Source organism: Panthera uncia, chromosome C2 (genome assembly GCF_023721935.1).
Source record: "Panthera uncia isolate 11264 chromosome C2, Puncia_PCG_1.0, whole genome shotgun sequence".
NCBI classification, from domain to species: domain Eukaryota; kingdom Metazoa; phylum Chordata; class Mammalia; order Carnivora; family Felidae; genus Panthera; species Panthera uncia.
This window is the reverse complement of record NC_064810.1, coordinates 74,621,278-74,642,705: the sequence shown is the minus strand read 5'-3', so window position 1 is coordinate 74,642,705 and position 21,428 is coordinate 74,621,278.

Sequence of the window (21,428 nt, the reverse complement as noted above, 5' to 3'; positions counted from 1 at the left end):
TTTGATCAATGCTTCAGCTACAAACAGGCAATTACATTTCACATTTTCATCTGTCATCCTTGGTCCATTTCCTCAGGGTTTGAGACCCTCACATACAATCACTTAATCAAGTAAGGCATTGCAATCCTCCAGGTGTGTGTCTGAAAAAAATGAGTTGCTTTTATTATGCTGCCACTGTATGTAGACTGTTTATAACTTTTTTATATTTGCTTCTATAGGATAGACTTAGAAGATTATTGAGTCTAAAATCTTGCATGTGTCTTAAATTCCTTAAAATAATAATATAGTATTCTTCTCTCACCCAATGGGAATGATTGTGACTCTAATTGGTTATGCCAGGGCACCTCACATCCTCTACATCTTCTGGTATAATTTGGTCTTGGAAACACCTTTTAAGATCCTTAGAGCTTTAATATCCAAGACTCATCAGAATAGTCAACTTCTTTCCAATGAGAGGCACCTCAGTATTTTACCACTGTGAAGTTTTAGGATATAGCCAAATATTTCTCTTTACATTATCTAAAAATAACCATAAAATAAAATAATAATTGTCTCTATATCTCTTTCAAACATGGAATACCTAGATCCATAATCTTGTATCTAATCCTGCTTCTTTGTTGACCAATAATTTCTGAGTGTTATTTAGAGCTCTATTCATCAACTCTAGATTCTTTGTATGACTAAGCTGAAAGAGCTGTTTTGATATTGTGAAATGAAAGGCAAAAAATAACCTCAAGCTTCCATTTCTTTTGATCACACTTAGCCTCTCTGAAAATATTATTGATCCAGGCTGGGAGACCTTGTGATTACAGAGGTTCCTTTCAGCTTAAGAATAATTTATGTTTCAATTGAGACAGTGAACTTCTGGACCAAATCAACCTTGCTTCTATGGATGGAATTCTCCTCCTCCTTAGTACTTTTGAGAAAGTCTTCTAAGTCTCTCACAGATGAGCATACACAATTTTATGATACCAATAGAGTGAAGTGTTGAAGTGTAAATCCCCCAAACAGGATATTTCCACCCAGGAAAAATTGAGGACCTTAACTAATTCATCTTGTAAGGCTTAAAGACACATTTTATAGGCATAAACAGGATTTTTAAGGGTGAGTGTGTTGGATATCTTTTTGTTCTAGTCTTATCATCTTTCTATTGTACAAGAAAAGTTATTTCTCCTTTCATATTATTAGGTGTAAAACATACATGTTTGGGAGTGACTATCATCTGGAGAGACAATCTTTACCTTCAATGTTTGATATCATTTCGTCTTTCCCAGTTTTGAAATGCATTGCAAGTGATTTATAACTAATGATAAACTACATATATAAAAAAATAATTTTGATGTTTATTTTTTTAAGAGAGAAAGAGAGACAGAGTGTGAGAAGAGGAGGGCCATAGAGAGAGGGAGACACAGAATCTGAAGCAGACTCCAGGCTCCGAGCTGTCATCACAGAGGGCTCGAATCCACGAACCGTGAGATCATGACCTGAGCTGAGGTAGGACACTTAACCAACTGAACCACACAGGTGCCCCTAAAAAATAATTTCAAAGATTTGAATTATCCCAATAATAATTTCATTCTACTTGCATTCCAATCTGCTTTACTTGAGTGAAAGACAAAGAAGTGAAGTACAAATAACTTCACACAACCTCTAGAACTGGTTGGAACTGAGTACATCCTACAACCTATGCTCTAGCGAGTAGTGTGTGACTGTGATCCATGTTCTTTATTTGTACTTTATTTTCCTTCAAAGCCCAGTGTTTAATTCATCAAGTTGTGATTGTACTCATGGGAATGCACTTCCCATCTGCATGCCAACTGTCATATTTTCTCTTTGCCTCTCTTCCATTCAAAATATCACTTCCTTGTGCTTTCTCAGGAAACTCACTCTATTACCTCTTTACTCTCTCAAATGGGTTCTTCTCACAGGGACTAAAACATGATCAGGTCTTTTCTATTAAAAGAAAAAAATAAAGTCTTTGCAAAACAACGAAAGAATCTTCCCTTGAATTCAATATCTTCTTTCTTCCTTCTCTTCCTTCTCTACCTCTTCAAAGTGATTTTTCAAAGACGTTAGTTCATACTACACTGGTCATTTACTCACCTCCCACTATTTACTGTTGAAAACACTCCAGCCTGGTTTCCACTTATGTTTCTAAAACAGCCCTGCCTCAGGTCACCAAGAAGCTCCAAGTCACCAGACAAAATGGACACAGTTCGGGCCATATATAATGTGAAACTTGGCAACATTTGGTACAATTTGCTATTCCCTCATTCTAGAAACTCTTTTTTTCCCTTAGTTTCCATGACCCAGAATACTCTCTAGTTAGCCCCTTTGCCTGTTTGGTTATCTGCTCAACCTATCCATTAAGTATTTGGAATTCTTCAAGGCTTACTGATAGATTATATTTCCTTCTCATACTAAACATTTTATGTAGGAAATTTTATTTGGCTACCATATATTGCAGATGACTTTCAAATTGATATCTCCATCCTAAACCATTTTATGTACTTGTCATCTCCCTTTGGGTATCTCTAAAACCAAAATTATACTCTTGCCTGCATTCTATACCTACCTGGTCATACCCCATTCTCCCCTACCTTATTGGAAGACCCCACCATTTATCCAGTAATGCAAACTGTGTATCTTGACATCTCCTTTTCTTCAACATTACTCTCTATTTCCAGTTTATTAACTCCTGTCTTTTATAACTTGTAAGTCTCTTAAAATTGTCCTTCATTTTCTATCTACAAGGCTGCTGTTATAGTCTAAGAAAGCTATCCAAATCTCTATAAAAAAAAACTTTTGACTGGTTTCTCTATTATCTACTCTGGTCCTCATCTATCAAATTCTTACAACAGACAGTGTTAATTTTGAAATACAAATTTTATCATCTTACCCATATTCTTTTTTTTTTTAATTTTTTTTAACGTTTATTTATTTTTGAGACAGAGAGAGACAGAGCATGAACAGGGGAGGGGCAGAGAGAGAGGGAGACACAGAATCTGAAACAGTCTCCAGGCTCTGAGCTGTCAGCACAGAGCCCGACGCAGGTCTCGAACTCACAAAGCGTGAGATCATGACCTGAGCCAAAGTCGGACGCTTAACCGACCAAGCCACCCAGGCACCCCTCATCTTACCCATATTCTTAAAAAGAATTCAGTACTTTTATTGTGTTCAGGATAAAGGGAAAATCTTAATGTCATCCAGAGTTCTGTGTGGTCTGATCCTTGACTATCTTTTCAGCCCCAGCCTATATCTTTTTGCCCCTTCTACCAGCCACAGCACAAGCAGCACACATACATTTCTGTCCTTCAGGAATGACCATTAATAGAATCCTCTTTGTTTTCCCATGTAGACTATGCAGTCAACCCTCAATTTATTGTGATCATCACCTCTGTGTTTTGCACATATGGCAGAATTACTTTTTGTCTTCACCTGTTGAGATCAATCATCTGGTTGTTTACTTCTTTTAGATCTCTATACAGTATTCTACATATTCAGTTGGTCTTTTGCCATTGTACATTCATTTTTTTAATTTTATTTTTAAAATTGACATCCAAATTAGTTAGCATATAGTGCAACAATGATTTCATGAGTAGATTCCTTAATGCCCCTTACCCATTTAGCCCGTTCCTCCTCCACAACCCCTCCAACAACCCTCTGTTTGTTCTCCATATTTAAGGGTCTTTTGTGTTTTTGTCCCCCTCTCTGGTTTTATATTATTTTTGCTTCCTTTCCCTTATGTTCATCTGTTCTGTGTCTTAAAGTCCTCATATGAGTGAAGTCATATGATATTTGTCTTTCTCTGACTAATTTTGCTTAGCATAATATCCTCTTGTTCCATCCACATAGTTGCAAAGGGACACATGCACCCCAGTGTTTATAGCAGCACTATCAACAATAGCCAAAGTATGGAAAGAGCCCAAATGTCCATCTATGGATGAATGGATAAAGAAGATGTGGTACATACACACAATGGAGTATTACTCGGCAATCAAAAAGAATGAAATCTTGCCATTGTACATTCATTTTTAAACCCATTCATTTTATATACATTCATTAAGCATAAATAAATCAGAAAATATTTGAGGTTATGACATCAGGGGGAGGAAGTCCCATGCAGGGCCAGGATCAAAAACTGATCCTGCTAATGAGGTGGTGATGGAGAAGACCCATAATGTGTCACCAACTATTCTCATGTGTTCTGTGTATTGCATGGTGCAACCACTTATATATCAGTCACAAACTATACAGAAAAGACTCTTATATTGCTTACTCTACTATATTTTCATCAAACTTCACCCTTGTAAATTAACATAATATCTTTAAATATTTTAAAAATGCCACTTTTGGGGAATGTGACTGAAGAAGCATTTGCTTCTTCCATACTAGTCCCAATGCCAACATCAGAGCCAGCTTAAGGCATGAATAAATAGAACAACTGCTCTAAAGTATTCATTGTGTACACCAAAATCACTTTAAGACCATTATAAAATCGTTTATACTTAAGAAATTATATGCATGTATACAATATATACATATATATTTTAGAGAGAGAGAGCACAATGGGGGAGAGGGGCAGAGGGAAAGAAAAAGAGAATCTTAAGCAGGTTCCATACCTAACATGAAGCCCAATGAGGGGCTCAAGCCCATGATCATGAGATCATGACCTGAGCCAAAATGAAGAGTCAGATGCCCAACTGACTGAGCCACCCAGGTGCCCCAAGAAATATATTTTTAAATGTTCTGCTTTTCTATTAATTTATTGATACCATGACATTCCAAGCCCTCATTATATCTCAATAGCATTTATCTCTGATGCCTTTTCCTGGCTTATAGCGTCTCTCTTTGTCAATATATTCTGCTCACTGATGCTGTCAGCATTACCTCACTCTTTCTAATAAAAAAAAAATCTCTTTCGCTGTTCCTCCAGTGTACTAGGTCTTTTCACAAAATGGTATCTCTAAACACAGTTCCATCTGTATGAATACTCTTTCTCACCCCTTTCTTCTCATCAAACTTCTACCCAGTCTTAAAGATAAAGAAAAAATGTCAACGCACATGTGATGCCTTCCCTATAACCCCCAGGCAGAGTTAGTCATTCCTTTATGTATTTTCCCAGAGAATACTGCTATTTTTTAGGCAGAGCACTATTGTTTCATTTTTAGGGCTTTTTCATTAGACTGTAAGCTCTTTAAGTACAAAAAAAAAAAATGCGCCTCATTCATCATCACACACAAAGCCCAATGTCTTACACACAGTAGGTATTCTCTATATATACATTGACTAAATTCAAGACAACATATAATAAAATGATTTCAAATATGACATATTAAAAATCTTACCTAACCTTCCTACAGGAGGGAATGATCTTCTAAAACAAAAAATTAAATAACAACAAAACACTCAGATTAAAAAGCCCAAATTATGCATCTGCAGAGAGCTAGGACCAGTGTTCATTATTTGTGAACTACTGACGAGGAAGGATTGCACACAGACATTCCCTGGGAAAATGTGGCTGCTTGGAGAGACACCTGCCAAAATACCTTGGCCAGTTTTCCCTTTTGGGAAAATTAAATGTAAACTTCATCTGGCCATTTTCAGACACTCATTTCAGCCCTGAATAGCACAGCTAATGAGTACTTATTTTTCTGCCTGTTTTCTTCCTAGAAAATTCAGTTTCCTTTTTAAAGATGAACAATTTAATTTGAAAGTGTTAGATCTTTTCAACTATAGAAGAACAGGGAATCCAGCAACAAATACAACACAACTCACAGTCAGTTAGAACGGTACCCATTCTGAAATAAGTGTACTTAGTAAAAATGTAATATAAATGTATAAAATGACATATTATAGATGTTGGTTTCATATTATGGATTCCCTTTATGGATGGGAAAAGGGGATTAAAAGTGGTTTGTTGGGGGAGCCTGGGTGGCTCAATCGGTTGAGCATCCAACTCTTGATTTCAGCTCAGGTCGTGATTTCACCATAATGAAATCAAACTCCATGTCAGGCTCTGTGCTGGGTGTGGAGCCTGCTTAGGATTCTCTCTCTCTCTCTCTCTCTCTCTCTCTCTCTCTTTCTTTCTCTCCACACCCCTCTCCGCCGACCCTCCTCATGAGCAGGCACATGTGCTCGCTCTCTCTCTCAAAAAATAAATAAAGAAATAAATAACCCCCCAAAAAACAATGAAACTATTAGGTTCTTTAAACAAAAACAAAACAAAACAAAAAAGTGGTTTGTTGAAGACTTCCCTATTACTCAGGCTTAAAAACTAGCCTTTTCAATTTTATACTGCTTCTCCTCTAGATGCTTATTGTTATCCCTCAAAACATGGAATAAGATATTGCAATGACTAGAGTTAAATATAATTTCTAACTGATTTTTTAAATATAGAAACAGATAAATATAAATACCATCATTCTTATAAGCTAAAAGTTTTAATTTCATAAACTCATAAACTATTTAAGGGTTTTAATTTATGGCTATTATAACTGTATAAAACACATTTTTTTAAAAAAAGGAGGAAATGCAAATTGATAAGAACATTGTAGAAATGTCCCCCAAATTTTCCCAATAAAATAAATAGCCTTTGTTTACACTATACATACAAATTATCCTTAATTCTAAATATCCCCATCAACTTAAGCTCAATATAACATACAAAGGAACATTACTTCATTAATTATATTTCTGAGGGTCATTCCATTGAGAGCAATAAGTAGCTTTAACTTTTTGATTGAGGAGTATTTGTTTGAGGCATTATATAAACCTTGGTTTCAGCACAAAGGGTAGTACTCTTTCTGGGAAAAATCAGAATAACAATTCTGAACTTTGGGACAAATATGAAAACAGCCTGGATATGAGCTGCTTATTCTTTAACTTTACTGCCTTTGAAGTTTATACTTTAAGTATAAAGTTAAATCCCATCTCCTCTTATCCTTCTTTGCTTATATGCTAGGAAACTATTGACACAGTAATACTTTTATTCTCATCTTGAGAATATACATTTTTATTTTAATTAGTTAGTAGTATGGACATGAGTGTCAGTTATTTATATAAAGAACCCAAAAGAGATGTATTTGCCAATGGACTGGTCCCTATTTGGAATGTTCCAGAGTTACACCATTTTTGAGCCTATTCTCTGTTAAAGACAAAGTAGACTAGGTCACCAGGAAGATGTACTGTCTCTCTTCTATTCAAATTGACCTGATGCATTCTCAGCTGATTGAGGAGTATCTTACTTTGATGGTTACTATCTTCTTATAAACCAAATGTTTCTCTTTGCTGCCAATTGCTATGAATATTCTCTTTTATTTATAATAGATTGTTAACATTAAATGTTTTTCTCAAAGTTATGTGGGGATAATTTTTATTTATTCAAGCTAGACTATGTCCTTTTACCATCAAGAACTACAACCTAGCTAAGCCATGCAGGTATTATAATGGCTTCTTCACTGATTTGCTTTCCTTCCAGTTTCTTCACTATGTAATATGTCCCAGATTTTCTAAAATACTTACTTTGCACATGTTAATACCCTGCCATGAAAACTTTATGTGCTGCTTAGTATATATAAAATCAAGCCCCAAATTATAAGCTTTGCTTTGCAAGCTCCCCACAGTGTGATGGTCTCTTGTATATTGTTCTATTCTTATCTAAATTTCTCCTAGGCAGCAATAATAAATTTAAAATCTGGTCATTATTATTCATGCAGATATGTTTAACTCAAAAGTTTGGACTATAGATACCAATGCTCTTCACTTAGCATTTGCATATAAATAAAACCAATATCATGCCTCATAAAGATAATGCCTTATGGATTAGACACGATGTTCATTCTGAAGTAACTTAAGACTGGAATTTCCTAACCCAGGAGTTTAGACTTAACTATTCTTTGGAATCAATTGGATAACAAGCAAATGGTCAAGAATATGGCCTAGTTTTCATATTTTCACTATGTATTTTGAACAAGTGTAGTGCTATCATGTAGTGTCTTGCTTTTTGTTTCTTGTACAATGGCAGGGAGCACCATTCATATTTATTCAATGAATGTAGCCTCTTTTTGACTGGTGTGATGAATTGTCTACACAACTGTATGTGTCGATCTCTGTATTGTATTGTTATTGTATGCAGTGTCCAATATATATCCATTAAGTTCATTCTGTTGATCATGCTGTTAACAATTTCCATATCCTTACTGAAATGTGTGTTTGTTTTATCAGTTTCTGAGAAAGTGTGTTAAAACTCTCCACTGTGGGGGCACCTAGGTGGCTTAGTTGGTTAAGCATCTGACTCATGGTTTCAGCTCAGGTCATGCTCTCATGGTTCATGAGTTCGAGCCCCATGACAGGCACTGTGCTGACAGCATGGAACCTGCTATGGATTCTTTGTCTCCCTCTCTCTCTGCCTCTTCACTGCTCTCTCTCTCTCCCTCAAAAATAAATCCATAAACATTAAAAAAAAACTCTTCACTATGATTTGTCTATTTCCTCTTGTGATCTCATCAATTTTGGCTTATTTATTTTGAGGCTATGTTACTGAGAGCTTACAAATTTAAACTTGTTATAACTTCCCTGTGAAATAAGTGTTAATTGTTATGAAGTGATTATTTTCACATTTAAACAATGCCTTTTTCCTTGAAATCCATTTCATTCAAACTTAAAACAGCCTATCAATTTTCTTTTAGTTATTATTTACATGGAAAGATTTCCTCCATGTTTTGCTTTCAGTCCTTCAGTGTCCATATATTATACATCATCTTTTTATAAATAGCAATTACAGATTGAATTTGTTTTCTGTCCAGTCTAACAATTTTTTAATTACACGTAAAATGCTTTTATTTCTAAATATTTTAACAACAGATATTTGGGTTTATATCTAATATTTTACCCTGTTTCTTCTGTATACTGCCTTTCATTTCCTTTCTTGCCTTTTTATCTTTCTTATGTTTTCTGTATCTATCGTTTTATCATTATTGTTTCATTTTTTCCTACACTGGTTTTCAACTTATGCATTTAGTAATCTTTCAATGATACCTAGAAATTATATAACATATACAATTAACTCGCCAATGTATAAAATTAACTTTTCCCAACAATGTGGGGAATTAGGACATTTTTATTTTATTTACCCTCACTCCTGACCTACTGTTGTACATTTTCATCCTGTAATTTTTAATGCATAAAACAACATTGTTTTATGTAGTTAATGCACATTTAGTTTATCCACATATTTACCATTTGTGTGAGCTTTATTTCTTCTTATATTTCAGATTAAATGTCTAAGTGTGGATATTGTTTTATAATCATATATGGAATTGGCTAGAATTCTTGAATCTGTGGATTAGATTCTTTCATCAATTAATGATTATACTTACCCATTCTTTTTTAACACTCTTCCAATCTCTTATTTCTTCCTAAAACTCCAATAAAAATGTTTTAGAACTTGCCTATCTTAACCTCTCACAGCTTTCATTTTAGTGCTATTTATCCAATTCACTAATTCTTTCTTTAACTGTGTCTACTCTATTTAATTACTTCTATTGAATTTTATTTGGGATTCTTGAAGATTTTTTTTTATTTCTGGAAATTCTATGGTTTGGTGATTTTTAAATAATTTTCTATAGTTTTCAGTACTTCTATATTTGTAAACTTAATAAACATCTGGGCCTAATTAAGTGGTATAATTTTGAGTCTGTTTCTTCTGGGTTTATTTATTGTATATTTTTCCTTGTTTGCATAGTTATTTGTACTATGAGTTGCTTAATTTGCTTGAAATTATTTATAGGACTATTTGGAAACCTAGTAAACTTCAGAGATGAATTAGGTTTTCTTCTTAAAGTGGCCTAGAACCACTAGGAGTCCCTCCACAACCTTAAACAGAGTGAATTTTTTTTTCCACTTGACCATTCAGGTGATGTGAATTTGAGTTGCAGTTCATATTGATGGTTGACTTATATGTGCAACATCCCAGAGATAAATATGCTGATTTTGGTTTTTTTCCCCTCTTGCTCCATTGGTTACAAAGATAATCTTCCTTGCATTTTGTTATGACTGTGCTAGGGAAGGGTAATGGTTGACTGATATTATAGCTATTGGATTCTCAGCTTTATTTAACAGTGTACTAGGGGCTTCCCCCATTGTGCATTAGCCTCCCAAAGTATTAAGTATACACTGTTCAGCAAAAGTCCTAATCAAAAGTTTATTGAGTACTTTATTGAGTATTGTCTACCTTTAGTTTTACATCTTCACTTACATTTATCCCTAACAATTCCTGTATTAACTCAGAACACCTTCCCATTTGAAAAGTCTAAAATTCTATAAGTAACCCTGACCCTCACTGTAAACCTCTGCCTTTCAGAAGTATGAAAACTTGGACTCTAAGAGTTAAAGAGGACTTCACAGTTCTTTCAGTAGAATGATGCTGTTACATTTTTACATTTATTTAATGTTCCAGGCATGCATGTTTTAGTTTTCCACAAATGTCAGAAAACACCTCTGGGTTTTCTCTTTCATATCTATTTCCATCAGTAGGGCACTTGGTGCCTAGCATGTATATATTTTGTTTTATTTAAATTTGAGATTCTGAGTTTCCTAAAGATGTATTTCCATTACTTGAGAAGGTGAAAACATCGGAATAAATTTCAAAAGGCCTGAATATGTCACAATTAACTTTTAAGAAGTTTGCTTTAATTAGCAAAAATGCAAAAGTAATTTGACATTTACTTTAATCAAAGTACTTATTTGAAGTTGGTTCTGTATTTTCTCTAACACTTGAGAAGAATTCATCCAAATATTTCTAAATATCCATATTTTGGATATAGTCTATGCTTGTATTTATGTGCCCCTCTTCAAATTCCACCCCACACACTGCAATATAACTCAAAACACACACACAGAAATACACACACATGAATGCAATCATCCTTTTTTTTTGCTTAAAATTATCAAAAGAATTCTATATGGGTCAACTTATTATTTCAGATAAAATAAAAATTTCCTGAATGTGAAAATGTAAATGAGAGACAGCATAGGTAAGCAGACAGGAGTTTAGAGGCTTAAAATTCTAATGCCAGTTATTTGTGTCTCCTAAGATAAATGACTAATCTACCTCAATAAGCAGGGAATTGAAATACCATGGAGTGTTTTAGGAATAATGAATAAAAATTAGATAGTAATTTATGTTTGCAAAATATATAAATGCTGAAATATACAAATCATCTGAAGATAATGCTTAATATACATTATATATGCCCTATTTTTTTGCCAATTTATGATTTTTGCCTCCTAGCCAAATAAGATGTGGTAAAAACTGCACTGATACATGGCCCACTTGAGAAGAGTTTTGCAATAGAGAACATCTGTGGAAATTACTAGTTTGAATTGTACTGACTTTCAGAAGTTGGGAGAAAAGTCTGACCTTAGAAGAACTTACCCTGATGAATGTCTAGAAGGATGCTCTATGGAGTTCAGTAAAGATAAATTAAATGGGACTAAATTCCGTTTCAGTTCCTTTTCTCTTCAGTGGCAGTTCCTTTTCTCTCTAAATGTGAGAGTAAGATGTAATAATGTCCAGCTTCTCAGTGATTATACTAATCTAAATAATCAATATGTGCTTTTTTTCTATTTTATTTTGTATTTATTTATTTTTACTTTATTTATTTAAATTCAAGTTAGTTAACATACGGTGTAGTGTTGGTTGCAGGAGTAGAACCCAATGATTCATCACTTACACATAACACCTAGTGCTTATTCCAACAAGTGACCTCCCTAATGCCCATCACCCATTTAGCCCATTTCCCCACCTCCTCCCCTCCAGTAACCCTCAGTTTGTTCTCTATATTCAAGAGTCTCTTATGGTCTTCTTTTGCCTTGCTGTAGAGATTGTTAATCCACAATGAGTACTCATGATCCTTAATGCTTTATAGCAGTCAGAAGATGAATCATCTTGGCTTACAACTTGACAACTGAAAATTGCTTGTGAATTTAGTCTGTATTTTGTGTAAAAAGAAAAAAAAAGTCAGTTAAGTTCACTTAAAATAAACTATAATTAGATTTAAATTAACATATGTGCTCTCTTTTTAAATTAAATGTTTTATTTTTGGGGTCCAAAAAGGCAATAATAATAAAACAAGTCTTAAAATCCTATAGCCACAATAGCTAGCTGGCCTTCAGATAATGGATTAATGATGACAATATGCATGAAGTAATATTCTGAAATGGAAACTCAGAACTTAGAGTTTCTGTGTGTCTGTTAGCTTATTTTCTACCTTCTTTTTTTTTATTAAATTTTTTTTTAATCCAGTGTAGTCCAATAGAAAGAATCTGGGTCAGTTAAATATCTGACTTCACTCCCCATTTTGAACCAATAAGTTGAATGTGACTTTGTACAAATCCTTCGAGAGATACATAGACAAATCCTTCAAGTGTATTAGAAAAGGCATGTGCATAATGACTATCCACAGGTCTGAATGTAATGAAGACCACGAGAGATGCTCTGCCAGCATTTTGAGAGTTCAGAGATGATGGCTTGCTTTTTAGGGGTACCTTAACGGTGGTTTTAAACATTCAAGAAGGGAAGGTAGAATAGAGAGTGTCTTGTATGTAAACTAAGTAACATGAGAAACCTACAGAACTAGAAAATTGTGATTTGTAAAGGCAACACATGTCTTTCTGTTTTGAGTAGAGGGTGGTGCTTCAAAAAATTGGTGGAAAACTAGACTGGGGGGGATTTCTCTATGATATTCTTGTAAGTTGAGGAATTTTATTTCTCTTCTGTACTTAAAATGCTGATTCTCAACTTTTTAAACAAATAAAGCTTGTGGACTCTGACTCTTTAAAAGGTAATAACACAATCATGACAGTTTTTTCCTTTATTCCTCCTAAGGGATAGCCTTGATAAAGAATACAGTTCATTATCTTTAATGTATAAATTTTCATGACTTTCTCTAGTGAAAGTAGGCAGAGATTATTTTACTATCAATCACAACATTAAATACAAATGTTGGTATTATAGAGCTCAATAATCCCCCATGAGAAGACCATTCATAAGTAGAGCTTATTGAATGTCTGCTATGAGGTTAAGTTTAGACTGTAGCATCAAAGAGGGGAGGACTTGGAATGGACACACACATGGCAGATTGTTCAGGGATATCTTGTCCTGGGTCATGATGTCAAAGCTGGCTTGCTTTTGGTTTGTGACAGACAACCTGAGATAGCCTGAGGAATCAGTGTCTGTTATTTCTTCCGTATGAAAGAGAAATATTACATGGGGTGGGTCTGTATTACAAAGCATAATGGGATGCTCACAGGTAGGTAATTGTCAGCAACAAACTTCACACTATTATTGTGAGTATAGTGGAATGAATGCTGGACTTGCATTTTAAAAAAAGAGAGTTGAATGACAGCTTCAGCTTAAGTTTGAAGGACGGATCCATCATTTTTTGGACCTTGAGCAAGCCCTGTGAAACTTCTGGGCTTTGGTTTCTTCAACTTTCAAGTAGAGATAATAATTCCTGGCCTATTTATCTCAAGGGTATTGTGAAGGTCAAAGAAGATAACCTGTGTGGAGTGGTTTGAAAAGTACACTAGATTGAATTACATTACAGATATTTCAATGGAGTCTTCAATGTAAATTTGAAAGCCTTTCAAAAAAAAAGACTTTTGTGATTATAATGTGGGCAAGTTTCTTAAATTATTATGCTTTAGTGTTTTAAACTAACAAATGGAATAATATTATCTACCTCTAGGGTAATTATGGAAATTATAGGGATTAGAAATTGTAACATGCTTAAGACAGTACTAGGTACATAATAAACTCCATTTAAGTGTCTGTTAAGTACATAAACTCTTTCATTCATGCATGCATTCATTCATTTGTTCATAAATAATCTCAGTGTGCTTCCTGCAGGGTGTAGAAGAAAGAACCTTTAGTTACAATTGAGGTGTTTATAGGAGAAAACCAACAGAAAACCAACAGGATCTGCATCTGTTCTTTCTATGCTTCATATTCAGATTAATTCTCCCTCTTTAACTCTTAGAACCCTATTTCTTTCATTCCTTCATTTATCACTTTTCTAGGCTTCTGTGCTTACTTCTTCCCATCTTACAAATGTGGCCCCATTGAGATCAATAACTACCAGAGGATATTGTAACTCCAGGTGAGGAGGGCATCCAATTGGTCTTTAATAACCAAAGTGATTTAATTAACTTTACATTCGGTAAGGTTGACTATAAATTTATTCCAGATACAACAAACAGGATTCACCAAAGTAAAATCTCCCTGAAATTAGCAGTTCTAGGCTGCTATAAGATGTTGTTCTCATTCATACTAAAATGCAAGAAAAGTGTAGTCTTTCTGGCTGGTTCATACAAAATTAAAGCTTTCACTAAATTCCCACCACATCAATAAAACCGAGTTATGAATATAGGGCAGTGTTCTGAAAACTACAAAAATTTCTCTGTAAGAGTACAGAGCATGTTATTCTTTTTTCTTCTATCTACAATGACTTGTTAGTGCATTTCTCTAATGGATGTAATGGCTGAAAAATAGGATGAAATGCAGGTGTCTTCTGATGTTTCAGCACTGAAAGAATAGTCTCATTTGCTCCTCTTCCTCACCCTGCCCTTAATAGTAAAAGTATATGTGCTAAAATAGATACTTAGTACTGCAGGCTGATTCCCAATTAGAATGTTTTTCATTTTAAATTTGTTAAATAGGAGAAAATGTAAAGAAATTTCGGCTCTATAATCTGCCATTTTTAAGCATGAACAAAGCAGTAAATTTTAAATCAGTTTTCTGGGAAAATTCTCTTCATGCTTTTATAACAAATATTTTGTGCAAGGCCTTTGGAAAACTTCCAGCCCATCTGTTTCTATTCAGTTGTTACCGACCATGATTTTCTATCAAATTTATCAAAAGTCTGACTGTCTGAAAGGAGCACATTTGATCTAAATACCACATAATATAGAAGTGAATGACTTCAATTGTCTTCATAGTTAATTAAAAACAACTTACTGTCTCATTTATGGATATAAGCAAGGTGTTGATTTGTCTTTGTTAGGATTTTTTTATTAGCTAATAGATTACCTGTACTCTTGAGACAGAGTATAAAGATGTATTTTGGTGTATTAGATGAGAAATATTGATCCTTTCAGCCTAATACCTGGATTCTTGTATTCTTGGTCAGAATCCACCATTTCTATAACAACTAGTACTGAACACCACCCCAAGATTTAATAAAAAATTCAAAGTGAACATAATAAGGTAAAATTTTTCCTAATCTTTCTTCTCATTAATCTGAGTCTCCCTCTCTTTGTACTACCCATTTTCTGGTTAAGCTTCAGTTGCTTCTCATGCCAATAGTTGAAACTACTTCCTAAATAGATTATCTCTCCATATTCCCCCCCGCTTCAGCCCACACAACATGCTCCTGCCAGGATAATCATCCTAGAACATAGCCTCTGCTCATATTCCCCCAGGTACAAATGATTTCAAACTCTTCCATTTGCCAATAGACAAAGTTGCCATCTCTCTGACCTGATTTTAAAGTTAAACTGTTTTAGTTCAAGCAGACTGGACTAGTCACAGTTTTGTAAAAATCTCCTTACTCCAGTGTTTTTGTGCCTTTCATTAATTAGGATTGCTTGCTGTTTCTCTACCTTATCTCTCAATCCCTCCATTTTTATTTGGTGAAATCCTACCCAATTATCAAGGGATTATTCAAGTGCCACTTTTATAACACCATTTTGGGTACTTCTCCACTCCTTACAAGCCATGTTATATGGTTTTTGTTTCATCTTTTATTGCATGAGCTTTATTTTTACTTTTCTCATGCTCTGGGGGATATCATGTTATGGCTTATTCGTGTTGTGTACTGTGAAACTCTAGAAGACAGAAATCTGTCTTGTCTTTGCATAAAAACACAATACCATGAATCACAGTGTTCATTCATTTGTTCATCTGTTTAAAAGGGGTTGAGAACCTTGAGTCAGCTACTTTGCTAGGTCATGGGAATATAAATACCACACACAACAAGGGCAGGTGATAAGCCTATGTGATAAGAATGAATAGGCTCCGAAACCAGATAGTTATGGTATCAAATCCTGATTCTGCAATTTACTATCACTTTGCATTAGGGGTCCCACTTTGAGACATGTGATAGAATTTGGGGACAATAACAATCTCATATTATCAGGACTTATTGAAATATTCAATTTAAAATTTCTAGTAACTGTGATTTATGGTTACTTTTTTTCACTTAAAGTTTTACAGAGACCCATCTATATTAGTGCCCACCCCACACACAAACCTACCTCATTCCTACCAAGGAATTTTATATTATTTTATATTATATGCGTATGATCATTTACTTTATTGTTTCTTATCTGTAGACATTTTAGGATATTTTTAATTTTTTACTATTACAAAAATGCATCATATGAATCTGTCAGTGTGCATACATCTGTCTTTGCACCTGTGTCATACTGTTATCATAGGGATTTTTACATGTAGGATTTGGGGGTCAAAGTCTGTTGGGTTGAAGTTGTTAGATTTAACAGATAATGCCCAAATGCCTCACTTATGGACTGAATGTTTATAGCCCCCTGCAATTCTAATCCCTGATGTTATGCTGGGCCTTTGGGAGGTAATTAAGTCATTTGGGTGAAGCCCTCATGAGTGGGATTAGTGCCCTTATAAGAACACACAAAGCTTGTTTTCTCTCTCTCTCTGCTCTGTACCATGAAAAGGTACAATGAGAAGAAGGCCATCTGCAGACCAGGAAGCAGGCTCTCACCAGACACAGGATTTGCCAGCACCTTGATCTTGAACCTCCTAGCCTCCAGAACTGTAAGAAATTAAATGTCTGCTGTTTAAGTACCCAACCTATGAGAATTTGTTATTGCAGCCAAAACTGACAAAGACAGCCTCCAAAAATATATGCATATTATATGCATCCTGTCTATAATCTCACAGAAGTGTCTATTTCCATACATTTGGGATATCAATTTTTAAATATGCAGAATTATGAAACATTGAAATTAAATATTATTTAATTTTATTTTCCCTACTTAATTGTGAGGTTGGGCATTTTCTTGGAATTTATTAACACATTTTTAAACTTGATTTATATATTGTGCCATCTTTTCTATTGCACTAGTTCTTTGTTTTATTCCCATTAATTTTAGCATTGAGCCTTTGTCTACTACATATATTTATATATATTTTCATCCTGGCTCTCTTTTCTCCTTCGGATTTGATTATGTGTCTTTTATTCTATGTGAGTTTTTTCTTTCTTCCACAAAGAGAAATCTGTCAAAATTTAGACTTATAGTTTCTCAATTTCATATCTTAAGAATTTCCCAATTCTAATATTATAAAAATATCCTTATAGATACCTAAAAAAAAAACAAACAAATCTTAAAAAAATTGTTCTTTAACTTTCTTCTCTGAGACAACTACATAGACAAAAAGTGCAATATACATAGCAAAAGTTACCATACTTAATGAAATTACCAAATATTGACCCTCATAACTACAAACTGTGATGAATAATTACCAAATACAGTGAATGTGGGACTAATTAAAAGGAAGAGAATGAGTAGGCATATTTTGTCAGACTGCACAGAATGCGTTAAAAAAAATGTGTGCTACAGTTATGTAGGCCCAACTAATGATGTCTTAATTGAAACAGCAGAGTCTGGGAGGCACAAATGGCTATGAAAATCCCAAGGGCCACGTTCTGCATTGATGACTGGCAGAGACAAGGAGCTGCAAGCTACACTCACTCAGACAAGCGATCTTTGCAGGATACCAGATTTAATTGTGTCAGCACGGAGGAAAAGCAGTGGCTTGGATGAACGTTGCTGTTTACTGATAGTCTGCTCAAAAGAAATACAAACTAAATCACATCAACAAAAACCTGATATATAGGCCTCATAAGACGAAAAGACTTCTGCTTATCTGAAATGTGGGAAAAACGAATATGGACACATTGAAGAAAGGCAATGTTGGGAATTTGTGAGAAATCAGTAAATAATCAGTGATGGTTTGTAATCATAAGTGAACAACCACAACATTGATGGATCCCTAAAGTAAATTAAAAGTTGTTACAAAATAAAAGTGGTAAATACTAGATTAGAGTAATAATGCTAGAATATAGAAGAGCTAAAGCAAACATGCATGATCTAAAAGGCATAAAACAAATAATCAGAAATAAAATGGCCCTCTCTGAGAAAAGGGCTCTAAAATAGATATAAAGAAAATTGATATATCCTCATAGTATGGGTATTGTTACTTTGGATATTCCCTGGAAAAATTTACATAGGATCAAATGATTCATTCTGTGACCATTTGGTGAAACCATATGAACACTGTATGTGATTTTGCAAAAGGATTTTAAGCAATTTTATCACTAAAAAAAAAATGGAGGATAAATTGGTCATTCCATTTTTTCTTAAGTTACCTTTATAAGTTACCTTCTAAGGATTTTTTCATTTCAATGATTTTTCACAATTACAAAAAAATATTTTGGGGATTAAAGAAGAAAGGTTTTGGGGGCACCTAGGTGCCTCAGTTGGTTAAACATCCGACTTTGGCTCAGGTCATGATCTCATGGTTTGTGGCTTCGAGCCCCACATCAGGCTCTGTGCTGACAGCTCAGAGACTGGAGACTGCTTTGGATTCTGTGTCTCCTTCTCTCTCTGCCCCTCCCCTGCTGGCACTCTGTCTCTCTCTCTCTCAAAAATAAATAAACATTAACAAAAAATTTAAAAAAAGATTTTAAAGATAAAATTGACTTAAACTTCACATTTATAAAGTACACAATTTGATAATTTTTGACATATGAAGATATTCTTATTTTCAGGCTTCTTTAACTCAGTACAGTTATTTATGGGCTCATCCATATTAATGCATGGATCAACAACCCATTCCTTTGTGCTGGGCATATTACAATTTGTTATTCCTCTCAGTAGGGACATAAACTTCCACTGGGTAAATAGAAGTGCAAAGGCAGGGTCATATGATATGTGTGTGTTTAACTTTTTAGGGAAGTTCCAAGATGTGTTCCAAAATGTAGTGTTTTACATTCTCACCAGTACAGTGTGAGAATTCCAGTTCTTCCACATCCTTTTCAACACCGCATAAGACAAATGTATCTCCTTCTCACAGTCTCTCTAAAATAAAATTTAAAAAAATTTTTTTTAAAGAATAGAAGCACACTAAGGGGCACTAAGGAATTTACTCTTGAAATCATTGTTGCACTATATGCTAATTAATTTGGATATAAATTTTAAAAAATTAAAAATAAAATTAAAAAAAATGAATAGAAACACAAGACTTCCAGTTTTAGCTCTGACAAGTAAAAAGCTTAGAAGTCATAACTCTTATCAAGAAGAAAGTTGAACAAAGTGAAAATCAATGACTGTTCTTAAATCAATCAAGAAATTGGTTGTGAAGTTGTATCTTCAAGTGTTTTTCAATTACATTTTTCTATTTGTATTGATGGTTAACATCTTTTAATATGTTTATTCCATATGTTTATTTATTAATTAGATATTCTAACTTTTTGAAATTGTTGTCTACTTTCTCAGTTCTATTTTTTATTTTTATTAATTGATGTATTTACAACACTAATTCTTTGCTAGGTTTATATGTAGAAAATAGATTTTCCCAGTTTGTGGCTCAATATTTCATGTCTCTGAGACATTTTTTTTTTTTGCATTTAAAAAGTTCATGACTTTAATTACCAATTTTAAATTGCCAATATTTTCCTTTGTGATTTTTTGTATTTTGTCTAAAAAATACTTTTTATACCAAGGTAATAAAATATTCTCCATATGGTTTTCTAGTTGTTTATAGTTTTGGCTTTTACATTTATGTATTTAATGTAAAGAATATTGAGTTTTATGTAAAGTATGAAACAGGTTTAATTTTTTTTAACATGAATAACAAATGTTTTCACATAAATTATCAATTTTAGGGGCACCTGGGTGGCTCAGTCAGTTAAGCATTTGACTCTTGATTTTGGCTCAGATCATGATCTCAGAGTTTATGGAATCAAGCCCCAAGTCGGGCTCCCTGCTGTCAATGCAGGGCCTGCATGGGATTCTCTCTCTCCCTTTCTCTCCCTCCCCCTACCCTGCTTGCTTGCTCTCCCTTTTAAAATAAAAGACATTTTTTTTTAAATGTTTATTTATTTTTGAGACAGAGAGAGACAGAGTGCAAGTGGGGGAGGGGCAGAGAGAGAGGGAGACACAGAATCTGAAACAGGCTCCAGGCTCTGAGCGGTCAGCACAGAGCCCGACGCGGGGCTCGAACCCACGGACTGTGAGATCATGACCTGAGCCGAAGTCGGACGCTCAACCGACTGAGCCACCCAGGCGCCCCTAAAATAAAAGACATTTTTAAAAAATTATCAAATTAAACCTTTCCCCAGTGCCCTGTAAAACCACCTCAGTCATATTAAGGGCCCATGTTTATATGCCTGTCTCTATGCTATAAATTCTGATCCATGGGTCTGAGTATCTAAACCTAGGTTAGTAACACACTGTCTAATTACTATGATTTTATTGCCAGTTGTGCAGTTTTGTGGGGAAATTTTTTATTCATGATTATTTTGATTATTTACATTTCCTATAAATTTTTGGATTTTTGTTAGATGTACTAGATGTACAGATTATTATGGAGTGTATATCTTTATGATGTTGAATATTTCAATATATCAAGAAGATATATCTGTTCAGGACTCAGTAAATATATTTCAACAAAATTGCATTATTTTCTGCATAAAATCATACATCTCTTGTTAGAATCATCCCTAGGTATCTTATATTTTTATGCTATTTTAAATAGTATATTTTACATTTGAATTTATTTGATAATAAATAAAGATTAAAATTTTTTTAAAATTATTTGATAACAGTTTATTATTCTTGAATGAAAATAAAATGATCTTTGCTGTGATTCTATTGGAAGAAAAAAATTGTATTAAAAAAATTTTTTAATGTTTATTTTTGAGAGAGAGAGGGAGACAGAGCGTGAGCATGGGAGGGGCAGAGAGAGAGACACACACACAGAATCTGAAGCAGGCTCCAGACTCTGAGCTGTCAGCACAGAGCCTGACACAGGGCTCAAACCCATGAACTGTGAGATCATGACCTGAGCTGAAGTCAGAGGCGTAACCAACTGAGCCACCCAGGAACCCCTGGAAAAAAATTTCTGATTCATATTATATATTAATATATATATTAATATATATGAATATTATATAATATTCATATATATTCATATATATTAACATATATATTCATATTATATATATATGAATATTATATAATATTCATATATATTCATATTATATATATGAATATTATATAATATTCATATATATATGCATGAATATATATTCATATATATTCATTAT